Here is an 18,039-nt window from a genome sequence, read left to right as displayed (position 1 = left end):
GCTTTCTATCTCACTTATTAAAGAAATAAGTAATGCTTATTAAGTATGACAGTGTTTGAATATTAGCATATTCCTTTTACTTTTCATTGCACTGCTACCACTTCAGCTATCAGATAAACTCTTACCAGGGATGTCATCAAATTCATGTATTGCAGACTTCTGCCAAAAGACACAAACGAACAAATGAATTATGTAGCAGAATCTAGACACTTGAATCGTTTTCAAATGATCGTGCGGGACGCCTGGACTGCTGCTACTCAGTGTTGTGGCAAGAAATTAATTGATTTTCATGCTTGCTTTGGCTGGAAGGCAGCTGCAAACTTGACACTGTCACGCAGAGGATGGCTGGGGCTCAATACCAAGTCAAGAGATTGCGCTGGAAAAAACAGGGCAACGATTTTTCTGTTCCTCTGTAGGATGGAGGTCTGCATGTTTGTCCCATTGCAGCTAATGACCACACTTCTGTGCATATATAGTGCCTTTCATGCCAGGACTAGGTGTAGGTGTGTAGCACCTTCCTTGGCGATCCGTGGCAGCCATTTTGCACCAGAGCACTTACCACACATCAGTTGAGGCAGAGAAGCGAGGATTAGCTAATTACCCTCTGGGCAGATTAGACGGCAAGATATGGAGAACCAGATTGTGAACTTGGCCAGAGCGCCGGGGTTAGCATGTCTACCCCTTGTGATAAGCGATGCACGATCTTTAATGACCACAGCGAGTCAGGACCTTGGTTTAGCATTTCATCCAAAATGAGGCACCTCCTACAACAGCGCTTCCAGCAGCAATGTGGTTTGCCCAGGAGGTCTCGCACCTCATTACAGACGAAGCACGGTCCTGCTTAGCTTCAGCCACTTGGCACAAAAAGGCAACAGCACTGTCTTGCTGCTGGCTGCATGGTCCTGCACTCCCAGGGGTTGCCAAATAAACCCCATCCATGCACTTTTAACTGTCAAGGAGGTTAGATGGTTTGACTTGTGGTGGTGGTGGGTGAGGGGTCAAATTTGATGTGTATAACAGTGAATTGTGCAGAGTTGGTTACATCTGAAGCTAATATTTCTTACACAGTGTGTGCTGAGAGTGCATAAAGTTGTGCATTTTGCATGTTTCAGCTGGTTATCAACCTGATCACCAGGTGTCCCAAAGACAGGGTAATCATGACATTGCAATGATGAACAAAGAAGCCTGGACACAGAAATGATAGGCCATTCAAGGGTATGGAATGCTGTTGTGGTAAAAATGCATAGCTTGTTTTAGTGATGAAAGTGCAGTATTCAGTTTACCTTGCTTAAATGGCAGTGAGATCGGAATACTTTGGAGATGGTTGGAGTGGTTTGGAGTGGTGTAGAGGTCATTGGTACTTACTTTTATTGAAACCAATGTAACATATACTAATGTACAACTACATGCTCCATTTTATTTTCACAGTTATCACTTGAGATTCACTAAAAGATCTATATTTTTGCTGAGATGTGTGGTGTTAATAAATGCATTAGGAAAGAATTTATATAAATACATTTTTTTCTGGTGTCTTGGAGTAGGTCAGACTCTAATTGGCTCTCACTATTTCTCCATAGGTTCTGCTTTGAAAGTATGATCTTTCATTTGATACCTGAATGATGCTTGTGAATTTCCTGCTTTTGAAGTTATAAACTGCCATTTATAAGAAGTGAAATGTACTTGAATTGAAAACAAAAGCCATTCACTTCACAAAGATAAAAGACAAAACAAATGAGAGTCTGTATCCATGTACATTTTTTAATTTCTGTCTTCAGCTACAGCAAGGGGAGGAAATTGTTTTTAATTCTCCATGTCTTCCGTGTGTTAATGTTAGTACACAGATAATGTGAACATGCCCTGAGTGTGGCGATGAAGCAATCATTTCTGCCTCAGCGTTGTCAGCTTTGCCTTTGGTGTGTGGTGCGTGTGATATTCAGCAGCCAGCATAGCTCGAGTGCTTTGAAAATCCATTATGTCTGTATACCAATATTTTGACGTATCCTGATGGCCCCCCCTCCTCCTCCCTCCTCGTGCCTCGTCCCCCCAGCACTTTCTTTTTCTCAAAACCGAATGCGAATGGGTAGGGTTTTTTTTTTTTTTAAGAAAGAGCAAATTCGCGTTTTCCCTGGAGAAAGGAAATAATTCGAGTACATGATTGTATAATATCCCTGCCACTTGTACAGGAGCGTTTGCGGTGCCCAGCGAGAGCGGGGTGGGTTCGCTCTGTAATTGGGCTCCACCATCCAGGGGTCAAGGAGGGTTATGAGCAATTTCCGCAGTCCGCTTGCTAGAGGTAAGCCTTGCGCCTGCCGGAGTTTTAGCGTGCCTTCGGCCTATAGGGCATTCTGCTGGGAGCCAAACATTTCTTTTGCCCTCCTGATTAAAAAAAAAAGAGCACTTAAAAGGCAAATGTGAGGAATGGTGAATCCATAATGAGTTTTTTTTGAACATGATACATTTTTTCTGTTAAAAAAATCACTATAACTCTGGAATATTCTGCTTGTTATGAAGCTCATATCAATCACCATTCCCTGGTTCACCAGAAAGCACCACATTTGCTAATTTCATTAGAAGCTGGATAAAAATCATCTGTTAATCCAACAAATAATTACATTTACCAGCCTTTTTCAGTCATGTAGTCCTAAGCATAAATACACCAAGGATATTGAATTTTACAGTTGTTACCAGTGTTCTTTGTGAAGGTTTTTAAGTAAAAAAAAAGGTTCAAATGTTGCTGTCATTTTCACATCACAAGTTATGAAGTATTGGTTGGTAGAAATAGTAGCTTTGGCAGTACACACTATGCAAGCTGCTGGAAGGAATTAAAATAAAAGCATTGATGATGTCTGTTGGCTAGCTCACACCTATGAAAACACAGCAGGGGGAGTTCTTTGAAATCCAGTTCATAGGTTTGTGCATAACTGAGAATCCTTTGTTGTATGGTTGATACCGCTACGTCATATCTGATTCAGAACATACAACCAACATGATGTCTCCTCCTACAGTATATACCTCTTTAATCAACTGACCAGCATCTAATGAAACCATGTTACATACACAAATATAAACACATATTGACATATCACCTCCAGAAATGTAATTAGCAGCTAATAAAATGTAGTCTGATCAAGGGGTCACCCGCAATACACACAGTTAATTACATGTGTTCAAAGTTTGTGGTAATTTCAAGGATACTGAAGGGTGCTACAACATAGTATCATATTGACTAATGTCTTTAGACTAATGCCCATTTTGCGAAATTGGTGCAGTTCTTCTTGGAAGGAAACTAATTAACTATTTACTACAGAGGAGCTCCCCCTGTGTATTCTCACTGCGAAGGGTACAGTGTGGCAGGGGCTGACCACTGTCCAGCCAGAGTACTGCTTCACCTCCGTGTCTTCTCCAATGCGAGATGGCACTCTTGTTAGTGGGGAGTTTTGGGGGAGCCCGATGTAATAAATCAATACTGGCAGCTCCCACCTTGTGCTGGAGCCAGGGTCAGGCCAGAGAGAGGCGGTCTTGGGGGCGGGGGGGGGGGGGGGGGGGGGGGGGCGGCGGTAGCGGTGGAGAAAGGGCGGGCTCACTTGGGACCCCTCACCTGTCTGCAGTGGCAGGTGCCGGGGCTAACTCTGGCCCCTCCCTCCCGCTCCATCACCGAGGGCTGGGTGAGAGGCAGGACGTGTTAACCTCATGGAGAGCGATGGCTTTTTCTCAGGCCTGTGGGGAGACCTCTCTTCTCTGACATACTGCAGTATTGAGGATTGTTTTCATACTGACTGCTTGGAGCTGTCGCCACCTGAATGTGTATGAGGCGCCACACATTTGTATGTGTTTACTCAAGCAGTATTGCTTTAGTTGGCCACAGTGGTCTTATTGCAGTATTATAATGCTATCATCAGTTCTTTTACATGTTTTATTAAATTAACAAACCTGTATTGCTCAAAGAAATCTGTGTGTGTATAACAGGCACATGTGTCATACATTAAAATAAACTGAAATATCTGAAAAATCACTCCCTTATAAGAGGCAAGCAGGAATATAGTAAACACAGAGAATTTTGGTAGCTACATGTACTTTCTGTTTTTGAATTGTTTGTTCATTAACCAAATAAGCTCTCTTTGCAACAAAACAATAACATATAAATTGATTTGCTGTTGGTTTGGTTTCCAAAATTAATTTAGGGTAAAACCCGAGGCATATTTCATTTTTAGACATGATTTTGCCCCTAAAACTCTTCTACAGGAGTAATATTTCAGCTACTAATTTTGTTCAATTTAACTTTTGTTTTTCTTTGCCTTTGTTTATGTCTTTTTTTCTTGTTTGTTTGTTGATAGCATCATTCTTTTTTAATGTTGGTTTTATGCTCTCTGTTTGATGTTCCTCATTTTAATAGATCCTGTGGGAAAGGAATGTGTGAAAATTAGAATCCCTGAAAAATCTCACTGAGTGTCTCATTTTCCAGGCTCTCAACAGAAACAACTGGCTTCTGTGAACTGTCTCTGAGAGAAAAAAAAAACACTCTTTCACTCTGCCAATCCGTCTTAGAATTTTGTGTATAATTATAGAATCTTGACATGTCTCACCCATACCTGAGATTGTTATTGTGCCCCTGCTAGAGGGAGCTGAATGAAATGTTTGCATTGGTCAGTTTCAGACGCTGAGCGTTGTGATTACGGTGGTAATTCTTTCAGCTTGGCGCACAGATGTGCCTCGCACGCAGAACTTTATTATTTTGTCACTCCTCTGAATCTGCATTGCCACTCTTTCGGCATGTGTGACAGTTATTCTCACCCTTTGGTTCTGGGGATGTGAGAGATTCCTCATAAGCTTTTGAGTGGAGGAGAGCAAATGGCTTTGGACGTTTTCATTATGTTTTTTTTTTAGCCCCCCTCCCGGTATTAAAGTGCTATTAAACCGCGGCGGTGCCCGGTTGGTGCCGCCTGCTGTTTCTTTGTGTGTGGAGCGCTGGAGGCATGCAGGCAGAGCCATGCAGTGTGTCACCCGGTGTCCCCTGCAGCTGGACAGCGAGAGATTAATGACGCTCCTCTGTCCTCGGTGACGGAGCGGCCCTGCGTGACATTTGGCTGGTGGGCCGGGGCTTGCGGTTTCACCCCTCTGCCACCAGTCGCCCTCTCCATTCCTGCCGTTCCATTTGGAGCCACTGGCCACGTCTAAGAGACAAAGTCAAGTGAGCCTTACCGCCGCGTCATTTTTTGTGAGCTCATAAGATTGTGGGAAAAACTGAGAGATTAATTAATTTCTGTATCCAGCCGTTGAGCACTAAATGCATTGCGGATACTTTCAATCAGTGGCTCGGTTTTAAAACTGTAAATTGTGCAAAGTGTCAGGAGAGACGCGTGGCTCTAGTTTCACTGTAAATGATGTACTTGTACCACGCAGCAGGCGATCTGTCGTTTGTATGGACGCCAGGACAGTCAAGTGACTTCAAACGCTTCGCAAAAGAGCACTCCTGTTAAATTCCTGTTAAATCTTGTACCTCCGGAACTCCAGCAATATCATTTAGTGACACACAAACTCCTACTGTTTATCGCCTCTGCGCCTTTTATCCCTGGGTTCTTAGGATGAAATAATGTGCTTTATGCTCAGTAATCTGCAGATAAATCATAGCCATATAATATAATGAAGAGTGGGGAAAAAGGTGGGGAAGCCGCACCGCGGCAGACATGCCTCATGGATTATAAACACATTTTGCACAGCAATATTAATGCGCCAAACATGTGCTCATTCATTTTAAAGACACAAAAGCTATTTATAATGCATAGCCCCCCATACTGGCTTTGAGGGGGATATGAATCTGAAAAAAAAGAACGTGCATGTAGTCTGTTACACGTTATTACATCAGCGGAGGCCCGGTGATTTTGGGCGGTGGCACATGTCATTTGAGAAGTTGCGAAGCCCACACTTGACGGGTTTATTAGCAGCAAAGGGGAACTTAACGGGTGGGTTTGAAATTCGGCTTCCAAGCTGTGCTCAGGAGTTGTAGGCCTGAGTGCAAAATATATCATTTTCAAATTTGGGACCCTGTTAATATATTCTGGAATATATGTCATTTGCAACAATTGGTGTGTACTTTATGTGTACTGAGAATGTGTGTTTTACATCTTCAGAAGTATTTTTTAACACATATGTCCTTTTCATATGGAAGACTTTCATAAGCAAATCTTTGTGATACAACTGCCATGCTATGTGAGAAATTGCAAACCCATGCCTTTAGGTGTTTAGTAGTGACAGAGTAACTTTAAGTAAACAGTAACTTTATGGGCAGTAGACTTGAAATTTCAGCCTTGCACACAGTAGGGTCTACAGTGAGCTATGGCCATATACATTCACTCAAGCGCTTGAGACGAAAAGAAGCAAGTTACTATGAACAATTAAGTACCCATCAGTGGCATTGTGATTTCCAAAGGCACTAATAGCTGGATAAGGAAATGTATCCCAGGGGAAGTGATTGGTTGGATATACATAAATCTGCCTCGTCTCTGAAAGGTTATTTACCTGGCCTGTCCTTGGTTCGTCCAATTAAACGCTTACCCTGGGGTTCATGTTTGAACGCTTGTTCTCATTTCTTCTGAAACTTTTGAAATTAATTTCACGCTCTGATTAGATGCACTCATTAAAACAGAATGACAGCCTAATCACTGGTGGAGTAAAGCACCCTCAAACTTTTTCAAAGAACAGTCCAGGTTGCCCTTTGGACCTGTGCGTCAGAGCCCGGGTGATCACAGACGGGGCGCCAATTCCTCCATTCTCCTTTCAGGCATGGGTGGTCGTTATCAGGCTGCGCGCACTGTCAGTACAGCCTACAGAGTGCAGCTTTTCGACGTTTCGCGGGTCTCTCTGCCCGGCCAGGCGTGACACATCAGAACTTCCTCGCAGTCCAGGATACGGTGCTGGAGCAGGGAGCAGGGGGGCGGGGGTTTTGGGGGGGGGGGGGGGGGGGGGCACAAGTGCACCGGCTGATCAGACCCATCATGGAGCAATCGCTCACTCTGCGTCGGGGCGTCTCAGACATCTGCTCTCCCCTTGCATTTATTTCCAGCAAATACCAGCCTGGGCTGAGTGCCTTGTCTGTTGACACAGTTCAGTGGTCGTCCTGATTGCCGAGCGAAACACAGAATCCATTCTCCAAGATTACACGCGGCCGACGGAAGCAGGGCATCAGAATGGACTTACTTTGGTTCGCCTGATAATCTGTTCAGTAAGGTGAGAGCGGTGTTATGACACGTCGCGGCGCTGAGATTAATTCAAAGAACGCTGGTAATAGGGACCCGCTGAAAAAAAGGGCTTGTATCATCATTCTGTCGGAAAAGCAAACAGCGACCCCGACAGCGATAAGGAAATGTGTTTGTAATTTTTCACCCTGCAAATGAACCGACAGTAATGTGTATTTACATTTCATCTGAAGAGTGCAGTGAAATCTCAATAGATACGCTGCCGAAGGCGACCTGAGAAGAGGCAGAGAAAGCAAAAGGCATATTTTATCAGAATATTGTTTCAATTATTCATTCAGTGAATAGTTCATTTATAAACATCGGTAATGCAACCAATATGGCCTGCGATGTAAGTTAAACTCCCTCCCATAGAATCCATATATGGATTCTTTCAATCTTAGACACAACCTGAATATCAGTGTTGCTGATATGACACTTTGGTGTCCAAAATTTCATTCCATTTATTTATTTATTTCTTTTTTGGTCACTACTCAGATTTGAATCAGTCATCCTTCAGGTTTTGTCTCAGTTGTCTGTTGAATGCTGGTGTCAGTGGAATTTTGACAGGTCATACACCCAGAGGATGCTGCTTGGTGTTCAGCTAGTTTGACTGTAGAGGGAGAGAGCAGCTTGGGTGCCTGGGGTAAGTAGGTTATGTCACACATCTATCACTCTCTCAGGGTGCCTTTGTCATTTGACAACAAAACACCTGTCACGGGGACCAGAATTGCGACTGTGTTGCGTGACCGTTCCGCAAAATGAGAGGAAAAAACCTGTGGGCTAACTGCTGCCACAGGGCTGTATCTGAGTGAAATGTTTCAGATGTCTTCACACGCTTTGTCCTCTATCCGTTTGACCTCATCCATAAAGTGACAGATACCACAGAGCAACCCGGCGCTGAAGGCTCCGCTTTGTCTTAATGACTGCTCTGTGGGGCAAGGTGAGCTCGCCATCAATCGCTGGCTTTGCGGTCACCGTTATTCAAAGCGCTGAACCGCTAAGATAAAGACGTGCGCTCATGCGGGGACCACAGCAGCATCTGGGATTTGAAACCGTGGAAAGGCACTTTGGTCTACGGCCTGAAAGTGTTCTACAGCAATGAGCTTCAGAGTAAGGCTATCTCAATGTGCTCTGTGCTTTGACACTATGAAATAGACTTTTTTGTTGCACCGCATGTGATAAACAGCTAGTGCAAAATGATGTTCTTCTCTGTTGACACCCCTCAAAGTTTCCTGCGGTGCCAGGCGCCCGCCTGCTTGCCAAGCGCCTCAGCTTGGGCTCCCTTTGTTCGACGATCGAAAACCCAGCAATATGCTAATGTGGCCCGCTGCTGTGCGTGCCTGGGTCGGGTCATCGGATTCCCGCTCGTGACGTCGGCAGCTGCTGTTCCCCCTCTCCCGTCTATAAATAGCCTCGCATGCCTTGACTTTCCTGCACACAACTGTGAAACAATCTTTTCCTCTGGGGTCCCTCTCTCCGCGGCAGTCTGCCCAGCTCTGGCCCGTTTTTCCTCTGGGGAGAACCCGGCACGGTCCGCTCCCAGGCACAATTTGTGTTCCTCCAGCAAGCCGGCCCAGCCAATCCCGTGGCTGCAGCAAAGCACGAGCGTTGCCGCAAACCCACAGAAAAAAATTAATAAATTTAGAAACCAGACAAATTCCAATGTAGCTTGGAAGGTCCCGGCCATTCCATCATATTGTTGGATTCATAATCTAGCTGTTTTGTTATGAGGGAGTGATTACAGGTAAATTAGAAGAAAAATTACACTTTTTCTAAAAATCGGTATAAAAATCCCCTCCAGTACCATATTAATATAAATGCACCTCTGTACTGCATTAATAATTTTCCATGACAGCTAAAATGCAACACATCGAAATATCATCATATGATGGCTGTATTTTTTGAAGTTCTGTAAAGTCAATTCAACATAGCTGAATGAGGAGGGTTTTTCTATAACATAAAGTTGTTGCTGTATTTTATTCATAATTTTCCATGATAGTTACAGTGCAAGTCCCCTCATCATAGCCTGCTGTAAACAGCATTTCCATGTTGGAAATGGCGATCTGCACTAGCGCTCCTGCATAGATTTTTTTTTATTTTGAAAGTATCTCTTTGCATACATTTAAAAAGCTTTCACTGTTAAGACCTGGACACATAATACCATAAAAGATAAATAGCTTTGTGGTCAAATTTAAGCGCGGGCGGCTCTGCGAGCATTCGCAATGGCAGACAGGTAGAGAGAAAATATTGGGCGCATCAGCCGATTATGATGATGTTGATTTGTTTTGCTGTTATTATTTCTGGAGTTCCTGTATCGCTGTTCCCAGCTCTGCCCGTCACTCAGTTTTAATATAAACCCAGGCTGGTGCTGGGAACACATTAGGAGGTGAATGAGACTTTATTAGTGGGAGCAGAAATTATTGCTCTCCCGTGTCCCCTGTCATTATTGGCACTCATCTTGGGTCTCATATCTATGTGCTGTAGATATTGGGTATAAAGTCATGGTTAAATAGAATGGGGTCCTTCCAGCTGGATCCTCCATCATTATTAACTTTGGATAGACAATATTGAAATAAGAAACTCTCAGGCTAAACCATGTCCATTCCCTTGATCCTTAAAATTGATGTTGGTAACTCTTAGGGTCATACTTGAGCTGTGGAAGCTGTGGGGCTCCAATATATATGTTGTAAAATATGTTCGAGGACAAAAATGTTCCATAGTCTTAATGCAAATATTCAATAAAAGCATAAAAAAATTAGGGGACAGTCACATTTTGCAACATTTGACCTATGTGACATAAGACCTTTATTAGACAGCATACTGTCTAAATTGTATGTAGTAATGTTGAATGTGCTGTAAATATGAGTCTGTGTTACTTTTTGTACAGGAGCTTACCTCACGAACCATGTCTACATTGTCACTGTGTATCAGGGCCCCTGCAGCTGTCTCTTTTTCCCTGAAACACGGCAGACAGCGTGGCAGATGAACAGGATTGACACTAACCAGTAGGAGGGCATTCCTCTGAAGGACATCTTGAAAATTGTGAAAAACAGGGATACGGTATTGCTGTTCATGGGAAGGCAACACCAATGCACTGCTTTAATTTAGTAAATAACCATATGCATACCATAAGTTATGTCCATGCCTGTATGGTTTATAAAGAGGGAGCCTGTCCTGGTTTCTGTAGTGCGAAACAGCTTGATGTACAAATATGCCCTCTGGACATGACACCAGTCAATCCCAGGACAATTGCCCATAGTCCATCTGTTTTAGTGCAGAGGGCCACGCAGAAGTGCTGTGGGTGTTCATTTTACAGCCTACAGTGTGTTTTGAACCTCTAACCTTCTAGGAACCTTTATGGGAAATATTAACCATAAAGCCACCTATCTGGTAAAAAACAATTACCTATTTTGTGCACAGCTGATGGCTAGTTAAGTTGTCAGGTGCATGCTATAGTGGCTATTTTGACTGATGAATAAGTGTTAACAAGTATTATTGTTATGGGGACTGCTGAACTTGAAATACTGTGGTCAAAGGTTACATTTAATAGCATTTAGAAATAGCATTTAATACATAGTGAAACCTATAGACAAATGATCACTGAATCTAGGGTGTGAGTGTAGTAATGTCATTGGAAGGATGACATCTCACATTTGATTGCCCTGAGACATACCACACATTCACAAAGGCCACTGGGAACCGCCTCTGTGTGACATATTTAAGACTGCCCCATCGCTTTGAGAAATCCTTTTTGATTACCAGAGCAAGTAAAGGTTGTCTGTTCTTATGGCACTTTTTTTGAGGGGGGGTGGAGGGGGGGGGGGGTGAAACAAGCAGTGGCACACTGACATGAATGTGACAGAATTCTGGGCACATCCAAACGCTAAATTCCCAGCAGCATCCGTCTGTTCTGTGTGGGTCTTTCATCCACACATCTGTGTTCCTTCTCCTGTTTCTGAAAACAAAGCATTTGAATAACAAAGCCTTTCAGTGTTTAGGAGGTGTGTGCGTATGTGTGCGTTTGTGTGTATGTGTGTGTGAGCGTGTAGGTTAGAGAAAGGGTGATGTGTTTTTGAGTTTGTACTTGTTTTTGTGCGCGTGTGCGTACACACGTGTTCGGAGGGAACATGGACATTTCAAAATTAGCAAACTACTGTGCGGGGCACAGATTTGTGGGGATGGGTACCAGAGAAGCACTTTTTTAAGATGACAAGATTATTACTATTATTTTTTTGGGGAAGCCATAATAGCTGTCAGGGTGGGAAAGCTTATCAGTAACATAGCCTGTGTTTGGCTTTGGCTCTTTTGTTGAGATTTTGGGAATATCAGCAGATGGCACAGGGCCTTATTTCCTTTTGTCCTTTTAAGAGAAAGAAGCCTCTGTGTGTTCTTCCAATCAAGAACATTGGTGACTGTTACAGGAAAGTTTAGATGTAATAGCTATTCAGACCATGACTGTTGAGTTTGTGTGTGTGTGTGTTTTTACCACACATCAGTACCATATTTGTTAATGCTCACAGGTTTGCTTGTTCAGTTATTTCAATTCAATTCAATTCACAGATGAATAATTGCACACCTTGACTGGGGGACTTGTATTCTACTTCCTGTTCATTATAAATAATGCAAAGTGGTAAAACAGATGGATGATGCTTAATTAGAGGATCAAGGGATGGGGTTAAGGATGGCCCGCAGGCCTGGCCCACCCCTTTAACCTGAGTTTATGACATCAGTGTGATGGGTACAAGTGCTAATTAGGAGATACAGTAATTACAACCTCTTACGCCATTCATTAGTACATACTCCTCCACACCGTTTGCTTCTGAAACTCAATATCACAACCCTCTCACTCAGGGCACATAAACAGTATGGTATGGTATACAGTATGGTAAAAATATTTTTGTTGGTGACCTATTAACTTTTTTGTGCATGCACTTTGCACACTTTAGTTCTTCAGCTTGTTGAGGCTTGCAATTTATACTTTTCAAAACAGACAACAAACAGACATTAATTAGTCAGTCTCATGTAATTGACTCTTTGTACAGTACTTCTCAAGTATTATACAGTTTTTTCCCCTCTAATAATTTGTTTCTCTCAGACTTGTTCTTCCCCCATTTCTATTTGGCCTGGCCTGGACTGCTGACAAGTTCCTGCTGTTGATTCAGTGTCGGCATATGCAATATTTATCTTTGAAACTGCATTTAATATACTGTTTTTTATGTTTCATTTTTATTATAATGTCCTCTGCATTACATGTTACCATAGATAAAGGTGCCTCTTGAGTGATTATTGCTATCACCGAATTAGTGACCTAATGGAGTAATATTTCATCCCTTGTAACTAAATAGGTGCAAGAATAATGAAGACTGACCTCTGTTATACACATTACTAACTGCAATAACGCGTTTTACATAAATCACAAGGAACACGCGCATCTCCATTCATCTTGTGTACTGTGGGCTGCTATTTAAAACCTGGAACACAGATTCTGTGTAAAGGTCACTCATTAGGTGTAATTCATTTTCATAGCAAATAAGCTCCCACTAAAAACTCTCCTTGGAAGGCTTCCCTGAGCTGCAAAATAGATGTAGTTTCAAGTCACATCCTCTTTAATTCATATCATTGGATATCAAACTACTGCGATCTGCTAAAGTTGCTTATTAATAGGGTGGCAAATATTAGCAAATTTTAAATGCCGCCCCTCCGTTTTGTGGGTTATAGAGACGTCTCTGAGAGAGAGAGAGCGGCCATTTTCTAATTCCCCACAGAGCTAGCCAGGCATATGTTTCTGGGTTACCTTCTCTCCAGGGGTTACACAGAAACATATATTTTATATAAAGTATTTGTCAGCATTATTTCAAATAAGCGCTTTCCCGAGAGATCATCCATCGCTGTGACTTTTAAGAATGTGCTGGTTCTCCATTTCTGGTTCTTCTGGAACACACATGTGGCAGCAAGTTGATTTTGAAGCGGGAAAAATAAATGTTTAGTATTTGTTCTTGAATGAGAGAAACAAAGGTGGTAACCTAATTTGATGAAGGTGCTCTAGATATGTGCTCTTTTTGATGCCTGGCATGATTTCATATGATGCGTGCTAGTATTTATTGTGCTGAGAGATGGCATTTCTCACCAGTGAAAATAAAAACATGTATAAAATGCAATGTACGTACACACCAGCCATGCTCAGATTACTTAATGGCATGATTCAGGTGTCCAGAACAGTTTCTGTGACTCTGATGTCATTCATTTCACTGTTAATTTAAGATTTCTGACAATGCAAGTGATCTAACAGCTTGTCTCTTTAAACTGATCTTTTTAGCTGAAATCAGACCAGGTTCTCAGCTTTATGGCAATGGCAGGAGGGATTTGCGTACTTTACCTTTGCACCTCCTGACATTGCCCACCAGGAAACAGTGTGGCTGTATTAAAATGATTCCTTGAGGCGGTTTGACTGCGGTTCAAGCCCGGGCCCGATTAATGGAATGCACCGAGTGAGCCGACACCACTTTAAAGTTCACAGGACCCTGAGACTCTGATCGTTAAACGGGGGGGATGATTCAATTATCTGGGACTGCCACCGGGCGGGTGCCCATTCACAGGCCAATCGTCACCCGCGCTCAGGGCAAAATTACAACCGTTTAGGCGGCCAGCTTTTAAAGGACTGTGGATTTTCAACGGGTTTCCAAACCGCGCGTGACGTTTCCAGGGAGACATTGAGACCGCGTGAAGGAAGGGGTCTGCGACTGTTATTTCTTGAATTTTGAATTTTCAGCGTTGTGGTTTTTTTTTTCTTCCTCCTGCGCACTGTGCAGCACGCTCCAAGGCTGGAGGCGCTATGCTTAACGTCCTTACCTCAGTCTTGACGGGTGATATTTCACCCGAGTCACCAGAGAGCAGTGTGTTTTTCCCCTTCGGTTGCACAGGCCGTTTTGCGCAGAGGGCTGTCTCGGGCCAGCCTTGATTCCAGAGGCTCACCTCTGCGAACAGCCGGGGCACGCTGAAACAGCAAATGCGTTTTGGACCCGGCTGTCGTCGTGGGAAATCCGTTTAGCCGCTCCTTCCGCAAATGGGCCCGCGTTTCGATTTTACCCTCCTGGAGGTTTTATTAATGTGCACCGACAGACCTTCCACCGGTTGGTGTCAGCGATCGTCGTAGAGATGGATTCATCTGGACCTGAACAGCCCGACCTGGAAAAGTGCCAGATGTTGAAAAACGGTGGTGGGGCGGTCGGAGGGTGGGGGTTGGCACAGTGTTTCTTTCAGGATAGCCAAGTGAAAACAAATTATGGAAGGAGACGTATGCAGCATCATTGGAACTGCCTGCATGGTGTGCGCTTCTCTCCACCACGAACAGTGACTTTCATAGATGTCAATCCCTCTTGCGTAAACGGACGTAGACGGACGATCCGGGGATGATTGGTCAGTACTACACCTTGCCAGAAAACTGCCTGATTCATGGTTCAGCAAAATAATGCCAGCCAAATGTCTGCTCACCCAAAACCCTGGATCTCCAGTGTAAGGAATTGGGTCGAATACATTAGGGACTGTGTGTAAGGGGGCGTCCTCGCCTGGAAAGAAGCCAAAGCTAATTCTGCCTGGGGCTGAGAGTTTTTAGCACAATAGCCATTATTTTACTCTCTGCACGCGCCGAGGTAGATGTGTCACGCTGACCACATTGCGCAGTGGGGCTGCTTTCAAACACGCAACTGCACGGGCTGTACCAGGGAGTACAACTTTCCTCCTGTCTTATCACAGCGCATTAGGCTAAAACGGAGGAAGCCACGGCACGGGAATTAAACCCACTGCACAGCCATTCCGGTCCATTTACATCAAATTAAAGCCTATTAGGATTGCCTGTCCACAGCAAAGGGGATGGGGATTGATGCAGGAGTGCAATATTAGCCTGCACAGTAAGATTTACAAGGAAAATTTCAATGACATTAAATGGCTACATGTATCTGCTCATCTTGTAACGGATATCATAGTATAATGCTAGACTGGTATGCTTAAAGGCCTTAAACTCAGATGTGACTTTAGCCAGCAGAAACACAAATATAGGTCCCATGATGCTTTGGGAACCGTCAGGTTGGAAAAAAATAAGAAAAAAAAAAAGTGTAATTTTGACTCTTTCGCGGTGTCACTTTGACGCAAGCGGGAAAAAGACATCGTGAAGAAGCTTAGTTGCATAAATCGTATATATTCTGTTTTTTGACCTTGATCGCGTGAAGGGCCGCTGCCACGTCTCTCTAAGACGGTGGGAAGAAGTGCCCAGGGAGCGAGGGAGGGAGCGAGCCAGAGCCATCTGTTCCTGCTTTCTGACCCACTGCCCTCGCCAGCGGCAGCCCGCGGAAATTAGCAACGCAAGAGGCACCTCGGCTCCCTAATCCCCCTGATTAAAACACACTCCTCCGAAAGGGAGGAGGAAGAACCTCCCTAAGATCTTCTTCGCTCGTGGACTTCGGATGTCTCAAGCCAGACCCCTTAGTGCAAACAGAGATCCTTCTGGAGAAGTGTGTAATGGATGACATTTAATAAAAACAGAAATAAAATGCCGGGACCTTCATGAACGGCACCTACCTGGGTGCGTCCAACCAAGCACTTTCCCCAGGGTTGATTTTCAAATACTCACATACTTTTCTCCCTTGAAAACTTCGAAATTAATCTGGAGTTCCAATTATGTATTCGTGAGAGATGATTTTTTTTTTTTTTCAGAGAACGGCCCTTGGTGCCCTTTAAATGGTCCCGATTAATCAAAGCTGAGAAACGGAGACAGTTTGCAGGGGCGCTGGGGAGAGGTAGGAGTTTGAATTGCTCGGATGGATGGAAACATCAAATGACACTTCAGAGCGGAGAGCACTCATTCATCCTACGAGCGCTGTGAAATAGTTTGGAAAAGCTGTCTTTCCGCCCCGAACAGCAGGCTGCCTTGCACTCCGCCGAGGCGCGCGCTGAAGTCATGTACGCGTTTTGTTCTGTGTGTGGGGAGTAGGAAGGGGGGGGGGTCATGGAACAGGAATCGTACCCAGAGAGTTACGGGCTCAAATCCTGGTCAGGGCACTGCTTTTACACAATTAACCTGGGCCACTTTAGAGAATATCCAGCTGTGTAAATGGACCATACATGAAAAAATTAAGTGATGCTCATCAACCTGAAAAAGGGCATGTGAGCTTAAGAGATAAGTGGTGAATATCACACATGCACAAGCGATGCCTCGCTCCATGCGTACTGTCCGCCATATACGCCTGTTTGCCTGTGTCTCTGTGGCGGCCCACAATGCATCTGAATCAGCCTCCCTGGTCCCAAGGCCTCCGCAAAGTGGGTCAGGTTAATGGGCCTGATGGTGGCAGAGTGACACTCACTTCTCTGGGAAGCGGGTTTAGAGGGGGGATGCGGCGGGGACGCTCATCTGTCACGGGCCCCATCCCATCAGGTGTCAGCGTGCTGCGGAAGACAGAGAGAGAGCGGACACTGCGTGCGGGGATAAACACTGAGAAAGGGGGGGGGGGCAGGCGGCGAGGCGGACAAGCAGGAATTTATCCATTAAAGGAATCCGGCGTGACACGGGCCATGGTGGAGGCAGCCGCAGTGAATCGCTCAAACCCTCGAGCCGCGTTGCCGCCGTCACCTCGCGGGTCACCTTGAAGCTTGCCGTTGTCGATAAATTAGGGGAGGCGTGAAGGAGTCATCGATGTCCCCCCGGCTCGGGACGTTTCATCATCTCGGCGTTAGGCCGGGGGGCGACCGACCGGCGGAGCGGGCTGTCTGTTGCTGCGGCGGTCGGTGATCTGTGTCTGCTTTAGACTTTGGAGCCGGCTGACTTATTGATCTTCCAATCAGGGACTTCAAAGCATCTGAATGGCGATCAGTCAGGCAATTAGAGCCTTATCTCACAGCATCCGTCTCCTCCAGAGAATACTGCCAGCGAGAGCACAAGGTTCAGCCTTTATATGTCATATGCGTTTGCTTGCGTTCTCCACACTGAATACAAATGGGATGTGTAAAAAGCTGGGTTCATAATTACGTGAGCACCATTAGACTTGAATAATGATAAAAAAACAGTCTTCAAAACTACTCCACCAAGCAAATCTGAGAAACCTTTATAATGACTTCACTCCAAATTTTTTCTTTGCTTTTACATGACGTTATTACCAAAAAAAGGGCAACCATGAATCAAGTATGTGTTCTGAGTTCAGTAAGGTCAGTGTTCTGCAAAATTAAAAAATGTAAGCGCTAAAGAATGTAACACTTGATTAAATGCATTGCTCAAAGTTAAGGACAAAGCATGTTAAAAAAGAAACCGTAAGAAATTACAGCAATTACTAGAGTTGGCACCAAGGCATGAAGCCTCTCTGGCTTAACGAATTGTGTCCAGTGAAAATGGAGACCTTGGGCATAAGGTGACATACAACAAAATATATCTGGCAAGGTCTGCCTAAGACACCTGCGCTCACCTGTGCTCTCAGAAAGGCCACTTTATTTCGTCCATCTTTCTGTTCAAGTAGCTGGCATACGACTATCTGAGCTCCAAGCTACATACAGCAGTCGGAAGTGACTAATTAGCAGAGTGGTTAGGGAGACGGCCTGGTTTGCACGTCTGAAACCAAGGTGCGTCTCCACTGTTATACCCATGGGTTCAAGCTTAACTGCTTCAGTAGCTGCATGAGTAAAGCACAAGCCATGCAAGTGACTTTGGGTGCAGGTGCTAGACAGTGGCAGCTGGTGCACTATGCAGGGGAGGGGAGGCAAGTTAAGCACCTTTATTTGATGATCATTCCAAACCAATTGTTGTTCGCTTCACACAATGACCTCG

At 44.4% G+C, this 18,039-nt stretch overlaps 1 protein-coding gene across 1 annotated transcript in view; it reads left to right on the top strand.

Annotated features, from left to right (window-relative positions):
• The window catches only part of epha8 (eph receptor A8), a 77,915-nt gene that overhangs the window by 4,961 nt on the left and 54,915 nt on the right, over positions 1-18,039 (top strand). The window lies entirely within an intron of this gene.

Source organism: Megalops cyprinoides, chromosome 6 (assembly GCF_013368585.1).
Source record: "Megalops cyprinoides isolate fMegCyp1 chromosome 6, fMegCyp1.pri, whole genome shotgun sequence".
NCBI lineage: Eukaryota > Metazoa > Chordata > Actinopteri > Elopiformes > Megalopidae > Megalops > Megalops cyprinoides.
The sequence above is the reverse complement of the archived record's forward strand: the minus strand, read 5'-3'. Positions and strand labels throughout refer to the sequence as shown.